The sequence below is a fragment of the Podarcis tiliguerta genome, assembly GCF_965153285.1.
Source record: "Podarcis tiliguerta genome assembly, chromosome: 13".
Lineage (NCBI taxonomy): Eukaryota > Metazoa > Chordata > Lepidosauria > Squamata > Lacertidae > Podarcis > Podarcis tiliguerta.
In genome coordinates this window covers 54,384,242-54,391,046 of record NC_139546.1, presented here as the reverse complement: position 1 = coordinate 54,391,046, position 6,805 = coordinate 54,384,242, and positions in this window count along the sequence as shown.

The following is a 6,805-nucleotide window of genomic DNA, read 5'->3' as shown; positions in this document are numbered from 1 at the left end:
CTGCTCCAGTGAGAGACCTCTTTTGGGAAGGCTTGAATGCAGATGTGAAAGCCGAGATTGCAAGGGGGGAGAGACCCAAGACCACTCAGCAAGTGGTCCAGAGGGCGCTGGAGATCGGGGTGCATCTGGAAGAACGTCCTTGGTACAGAGAAGAAGGACGTTGGGGAAGGGCGCCAACCAGAGCACCTCCCCTCCCTCCCAAAGAAGCAGCGCGTGCGCAATCCACACCCTCGCAGGGAGGGGGAGAAGAACCAATGGAGATTGGAGGTGCTAGGGCTCAGTCAGCTACCAGAGCCCTAACACCGGGAGCAGTCAAGACGAAGCCTCCTAGAGGGAACAGGAAGTGCTACATCTGCGACAGTGCTCAGCACATGGCGAAAGAGTGTCCCCAGAGGCTCCACAAGCACACTGCAGCCTCAGCAACAGTAACAGAAGCAACGCAGCAGGGAAATGACACAGTCTGGCTGGAGGAAGAGGTGCTGGGGTCCAGCCAGACAAGTCAGTGAAGCAATCCCCAGAGATTTTGCAGCCCACAGACCCCCTCCCACCCAAACCAGTGGTGCAGCTTACAGCATCGCTCCAACTACCTAATGGACTCACTATGGAAGTGCCGATTACCATTGACTCTGGCAGCAATGCAGACTTTATAGCACTGGATTTCATTCAACAGCACAACATAGCACTACTGCCAGCCACGATGCCTCAGAAGGTTGTCACGGTGGATGGCAGAGAATTGCTGGGGGGGGGCAGGTGGTACAGCAAACACCACCGATGGTGATGCGGATTGGAAATCACCAGGAAGTCATCAGCTTCAATGTCACCAAACGGTCAGACACGCCTCTAGTATTGGGCATGAGTTGGCTGCACAGGCATAGCCCAGCGTTGGCGTGGTCCCAGCGCCAACTGACCTTCGGCTCATCCTATTGTGCGGAACATTGCATTCTGCCTAGCCCGGAAGGGGAAGAGGATGACCCGCAGCTGCAATTAGGCACGCTGCAAGCAGTGCCACTCACAGAAAGGGGCCCCCATAGTCAGGGCAAGAGGAGTGCCCAGGGGGACACCTCGGGAAGAAGGGGCCAGAGGGGACTCAGAGAGCAGCAGCTGGAAATCCGGACCAGCGTCCCCCCCAGAGTGCAGTAGGGGGGAGGAGTCCCAGGCATCGGGATCAGGTGGCGCGCGGGCAGCGGGAGAACGTGAGGCAGGAGTGACCACACCCTCGTCAGGGAGCGAGGAAACGGTCATCAGGAAAGTTAAACGCGCGCGCGCACAAGTTCAAATGTACAGGAGGGCGGCACGGTGGGCAGCCCGGGTAGGGAGCCAGGTCCTAAAGCCTGCCGAAGAGAGGGGGAGGAGTCAGAGGGGTCAACGTCTGCGTCGGAAGAGTCCAGGAGGGAGGAGACCCCGGGGGGTAGTAGGACCCAGAGGAAGAGAGAGAGAAGGAAGAGGTGGAGTAAGATTAGAGTCTTAAACTGGTGTACAGGGGGCGGAGACTCAGACGGAGCTTCGCCGGTCTAGACTCCAGACGTAGAGCTGGGACGCTGAGGTTTGGAAATGGAAACTATACTTCAATAAAGACTTTGGTACTTTACTACCGGCTAGCGTTGGTCCTCTGTGAGCTGGGACCAGGAGCCAGCTCTGACAGCACCCCATAGTCGCCTTTGACTGGACTTAACTGTCCAGGGGTCCTTTACCTTTACCTTACCTTTGTGAATTTATGTAAAAATCAGGGTTCAAAGTTTGATCCTTGTCAAATTTCCGCATAGAAAATAGTGTCAAGATTAGTAAATATAATTCTCTAGAAAACTTAAAAAAGCAATTAAGTTGTATAAAATATGCCCTGTTATTGTTGTTTTATCCTATATCTACACTCTATTCCCAGCTTCTTAATTTTCCTCTCAACTTCTTCCTTTTTCTCTCCCAGTGTTTCTCCCTCTAACATCCAAAGCCTGCCCAAGCCTGCCCCGGATTTTATTTACCATAAATTAACTAATTACAGATCAGAAATCTGACTTTTCCAAGGAAGCACCTTCTTTCACGGAACTGTCTGATATCATTGAATATTGTGGGTCCCCAGTTTGAAATGTAATAAATGGGTGGCTAAAGGCAAAATTCTTTTATTTCACTTATAAATGCAGGAAACCTCCCCCAGTGTATCACAGTGGTTTTTTTTGCCCTGGGGAGCAGGCAGAAACCAGAAAGCCCCTGAAATGCAGGAATCTTGTGCAACGCGGGACTCAAACCTATAACTCTGATATTAAGCCTCTTAATAGATAAGGTTCTATCCCTCAGGTACATCTATCCCAGTAAATATTCCTATTGATTTTTAATTGCATTTTAGTTCCTTCTCTTATTCTTTGTACTTTATTGTATTACAGTTTGAATTGTGTAGCATATGGTAAAATACAATGTGTGAGATATAAAACAAGCAATAAAAATGCAAGGAAAGATCACACAGCATCTAACAAAGAACATGGCAAAGGCTGCAATAAGCTGAACAAAAGTGGCCTGCTAAATCCCTCAGCCATTTTCAAACAGCCCATGAGGAGAGGAGTTTGGGTACCCCTCCTGCCATAAGCTTCTTTGAGGACTTTGGATGGAAAGTAGCAGGCAAATCTTTTCCATGCATCCTTGCATCTCTGTCCAGCTGTTGCAGCTCAGGATCTTTGTGAATAAAACAGGCATCTCCTTCTGTCCTAGTTTGGGAGCATTACTGGCCTTGAAAGGGGTCAAAGCAGACACCAGCAGGCAGGGGTGTAGCCTGGGGGTGTCAGAGGGGCCATGGTCCCAGGCACAGTTTTTTGAGAGGCCATGAAGCAGGAGCCCCCTCCATGCAGGCGTCATGCTGGAGGTGCCTGCATGGGACCCCTTGCTCCATGCCCACAAAGTGCTGTGTTTGCTGGGGAGGGGGGGCAGCGCAGGGCGGCCCTGCTTGGCTCCAGGGCAAATGGTCACTCTGGCAATGAGGGCAAGGGTGCCACCACAGGCTCCTCCACCCTCTGTGCCCCTGATGCACTCACACCCCCTCCTCTGGCACACGCACCCCCGGGTGCCAGGAACGCACGCTCTGCTGCTGCCAGCAAGTGTGAGCGGAAGTTTGAGATCAAGTTGCTGTCCTGGCTGAAGCAGAGCAGGTCTGGGCGTGATCAGGGCTGGCTGGGTGATTGTCTGGGAGTCCCTTCCAGACCAGAGCACAAGAAGAGCCCTGCTGCTCAGACCAGAGATTTGTCTGCAAACCAGTCAGTTTGAATGCTCAATATGCAGTTCATTGAGTTGTTCTACCTCGCTAGTTAGGGGCAGCAATGCTTCTGAACATCAGTTGCTGGAAGCCACCAGAGGGAGAGTGGCTTTTGTTCTCCCATCCTGCTTGTAGGTTTCCCTCTGGGGGCACCTGGTTGGCCGCTGTGAGAACAGAAGGCTGGACTAGATGGGCCACTGGCTTGATTCAGCAGCCAGGCTCTCCTTAGGTTCTTAAATAAATATGAGGAGGAGGAGGAGGAGGAGGAGGATGTTTCATTTCCTAATATGAAGTCTTTGTTTTGAAAAGCCCTTTATGTATTGACAAAGCAATTAAATTATTCTGAAAGGAGAAGGTATTCAGGATATGGTCCCTCTTGGGGAAAGAGACGGAAAGGATTAAAACTTCTCACACAGTGTGAATAGTTACAGATTGGTAGCCGTGTTGGTCTGCCATAGTCGAAACAAAATAAAAAAATTCCTTCCAGTAGCACCCTAGAGACCAACTAAGTTTGAAAGGAATTTTTAAATTTTGTTTTGACAATGTGAATAGTCACACTGAGATGCCAAATGTTTCATCTAAGGGCTCGTCCACACTTGGCTTCAGCCGTGATTTCGAGTCACAGGTCCAAGATGTTCTTCTTTGGTCTTACCACGTTCCCAGGGAAAACCCACAGTTTACGGTTGAATTGAAACAAACGTCAAAACATATTCTTTTACCTCCTCATAGGGCTTCATTTTCCATTTATTTCCTTCCTCTTTTATTAATTTTTCATACATAACCCAATTTTTGCTCATATTTATCTTTTTCAAGTGTTAACTTGAAAACTTTCAGGCTGTTTATATTTTGATGCAGATGTTTAGATGCAGGCCCTCCACTAATCCTCAGATGATGAAAAAGGGACATTTCTTTCTCCCAACTGACCCTCCTCAATGCCAATTTTTTGTTCCTCCCCCTGTAGAGCATTTCCTATCAGAAGAAGGGTGAGTGCCACCAGCACCACACCAACAGGACCCAGCACAGACACCCTCCACCATCCTGAGAAAACCCCTTAATTCTGATTTGATTTGATTGGTAAATTTACAAGAAGACAAACACTCAGCAATAACAAAATTTTAGAAAGGGGCAAGATTAGACACGGATGCACAAAGCTTTTTTTTTTTTTTAAAGTCAAGATTCCTTGTACTCCGCTCTTTCTCCCTTTAGTCCCACTCAGGGTGGCCCTTCCCTCTGCCTGCTGCTCAGAGCCAGTATGTCATGCGGGACTGGGCAACAGCAGCCTCTCCTCCTCCTCCCCTGCTCTCCAGCAACTGAGAGGAGCTGCCCAAGCTGCCAGGGGAAACAGGGATGTTCTGGGCAGTGGCGAAGCTGCATGGTCCGGCACCTGGGACGGATAACAGGCGGTGGCATGGCTGGCACGTGTCCTGAGGGGCGTGGTGCGTTGCCTGTGGGGGCATGGGACACGCCCCGGGGGCGTAGCACATGGCGCAGTGGGGGGTGGTGTGTGTCCGGGGGTGGCCACGATGATACCCCCTCCCCGATGGTGCTGGGGGCTCTGCGCTCACCCCGCTCCTCTGCCAGTGGTTCTGGGATCACATCAGAAACCAGGATGGCTTCAGGACACTTGAATGGTGTGTAGATGTTAAATATTTTCTGGAACATATGCAGATGCCTTTCTTCATGGACTCATTGACCCCTGGGTGACATTGAAGGGCTTGATGTAACCACAACAGAATATTATTATTATTATTATTATTATTATTATTATTATTACCCCACCCATCTGGCTCGGTTTCCCCAGACACTCTGAATGGCTTACAGCACATTCCTCAGGGCAGGCGCCACTACCGAGAAGGCCCTCAGAGCTGGACCTCAGTGTCTGGGCAGAAGGATGGGGGTCGAGATGCTCCTTCAAGTATACTGCACTGAGGCTGTTTAGGGCTTTAAAAGTCAGTGCCAACACTTTTAATTGTGCTCAGAAACATACTGGGAACCAATGTAGCTCTTTCAGGACCAGTGTTATATGGTCTCGGTGGGCACTCCCAGTCACCAGTCTAGCTGCCACATTCTGGAGTTGTTGTAGTTTCCGGGTCACCTTCAAAGGTAGCCCCACGTAGAGAGCATTGCAGTAGTCCACATGGGAGATAACCAGAGACAGATGAATGCAAGCAGGAAGACTGCTAATCTGGGCCCTGCTAGGCCTACGTCTCCGTCATGCACACAGCAGAGAAGCCATGATATATCAAGATGAAGGACACCAGACCTCCTTTGTGTCTAACAAACTGCTTGGAGCCATGTGCACATATTGGCTGCTTTAGATAAGGTTCATGGAGACATTGGCCTTACAACTGGGCAGCAGGACAGCAGCCAGGATCCAAGACAAAGGTGTCAGGCGCTTTGGCAAAGCGGCACTGAAGGGGCTTCAAAGTTCCCTCCATGGAACATTGCTAATCCAGGGCAGTTGGTGGGGGTAGGTTTCCCTGGCTGTTTTTCCTTTTCTGCCTTGGTGCCTGCTTTGCTTCACATGCTATTATGAGGCTGGCAGCCATGGATTGTTACTGATCTAAACCTAGATTAGTTTCACAACCAGATGGGCTGGAGGGAGTCAGGAGTTGCATTATTTGCTGTAACTGATAGCTCTGTGCTTGCTACTTATTAGTTCCCGTGCAAATTAAGTTGCATTTAATATAATCATGTGAAAATAACTTTATTCTTAAATATTTCATCTTGCCTTATTTCCTTTCAATTCAATTTTCTATGCCACTCCTGCATAAGGTTCATATCATTTATCATTCTGTTTCATTTCATTTACTAATCTGTTGCACACCACCCCAATCTCCAAGCGCTGAGAGTCCCCGGGGATTCCAGGCACATACCCAGGGTTCAGTTTGGTTGGAATGAAAGCCAGCAGAGACCATGGTGTCTTCAGGATGTGTGGCTTATTTACACATATCTACAACCCGAGCGTAGGGTGCTGGGGCTCCCAGCACTGACACCCAAGAAGGTCTTGCTTCTCCCAGCATTGGATTCCAGCAAAGATCCAGCACGTCTCTCCTTCTCTGGCCTCTTGCCTGCTTCCAGCCCAGCTCATACACACCCAGCTCTGGCCATTGTCCTTCTCACCACCAGCCAGGTAAGGGAGGGGATCTACCTGTCTGCCCTCTGACACAAAGCCATTCCATTCTTATACTAGTGACCCATATTTAGGGGTCATTATGGTCCTTACCTGACTAATTCAACAAAGGAATCCTCAATTAGATGTTGACCCTTATTGGATCCAGGAATTACGACACAGGCATCATACAGCCTAACTGCACATGCTCTGAGGTCCAAGCACAGTGGGCAGCCAAAGAGGACAGCAGTGTGACTGGCGTGGTGTGAGGGAGGCGCCAGTGCCTCTCAGGGGAGACCTAGCTGGCCCTTCTGGGATTGAAGGGATCATCAGGCCCAAAAGCCACAAGTGTAACAGTCTTCCTCCCACCCATCTCATAACAGAGGACACTTTTGGTCCCCCAGAGCTCCAGACTGTGTTTGTGAATTCTAAAGTGTCATAAATAAAAGGCACATTCC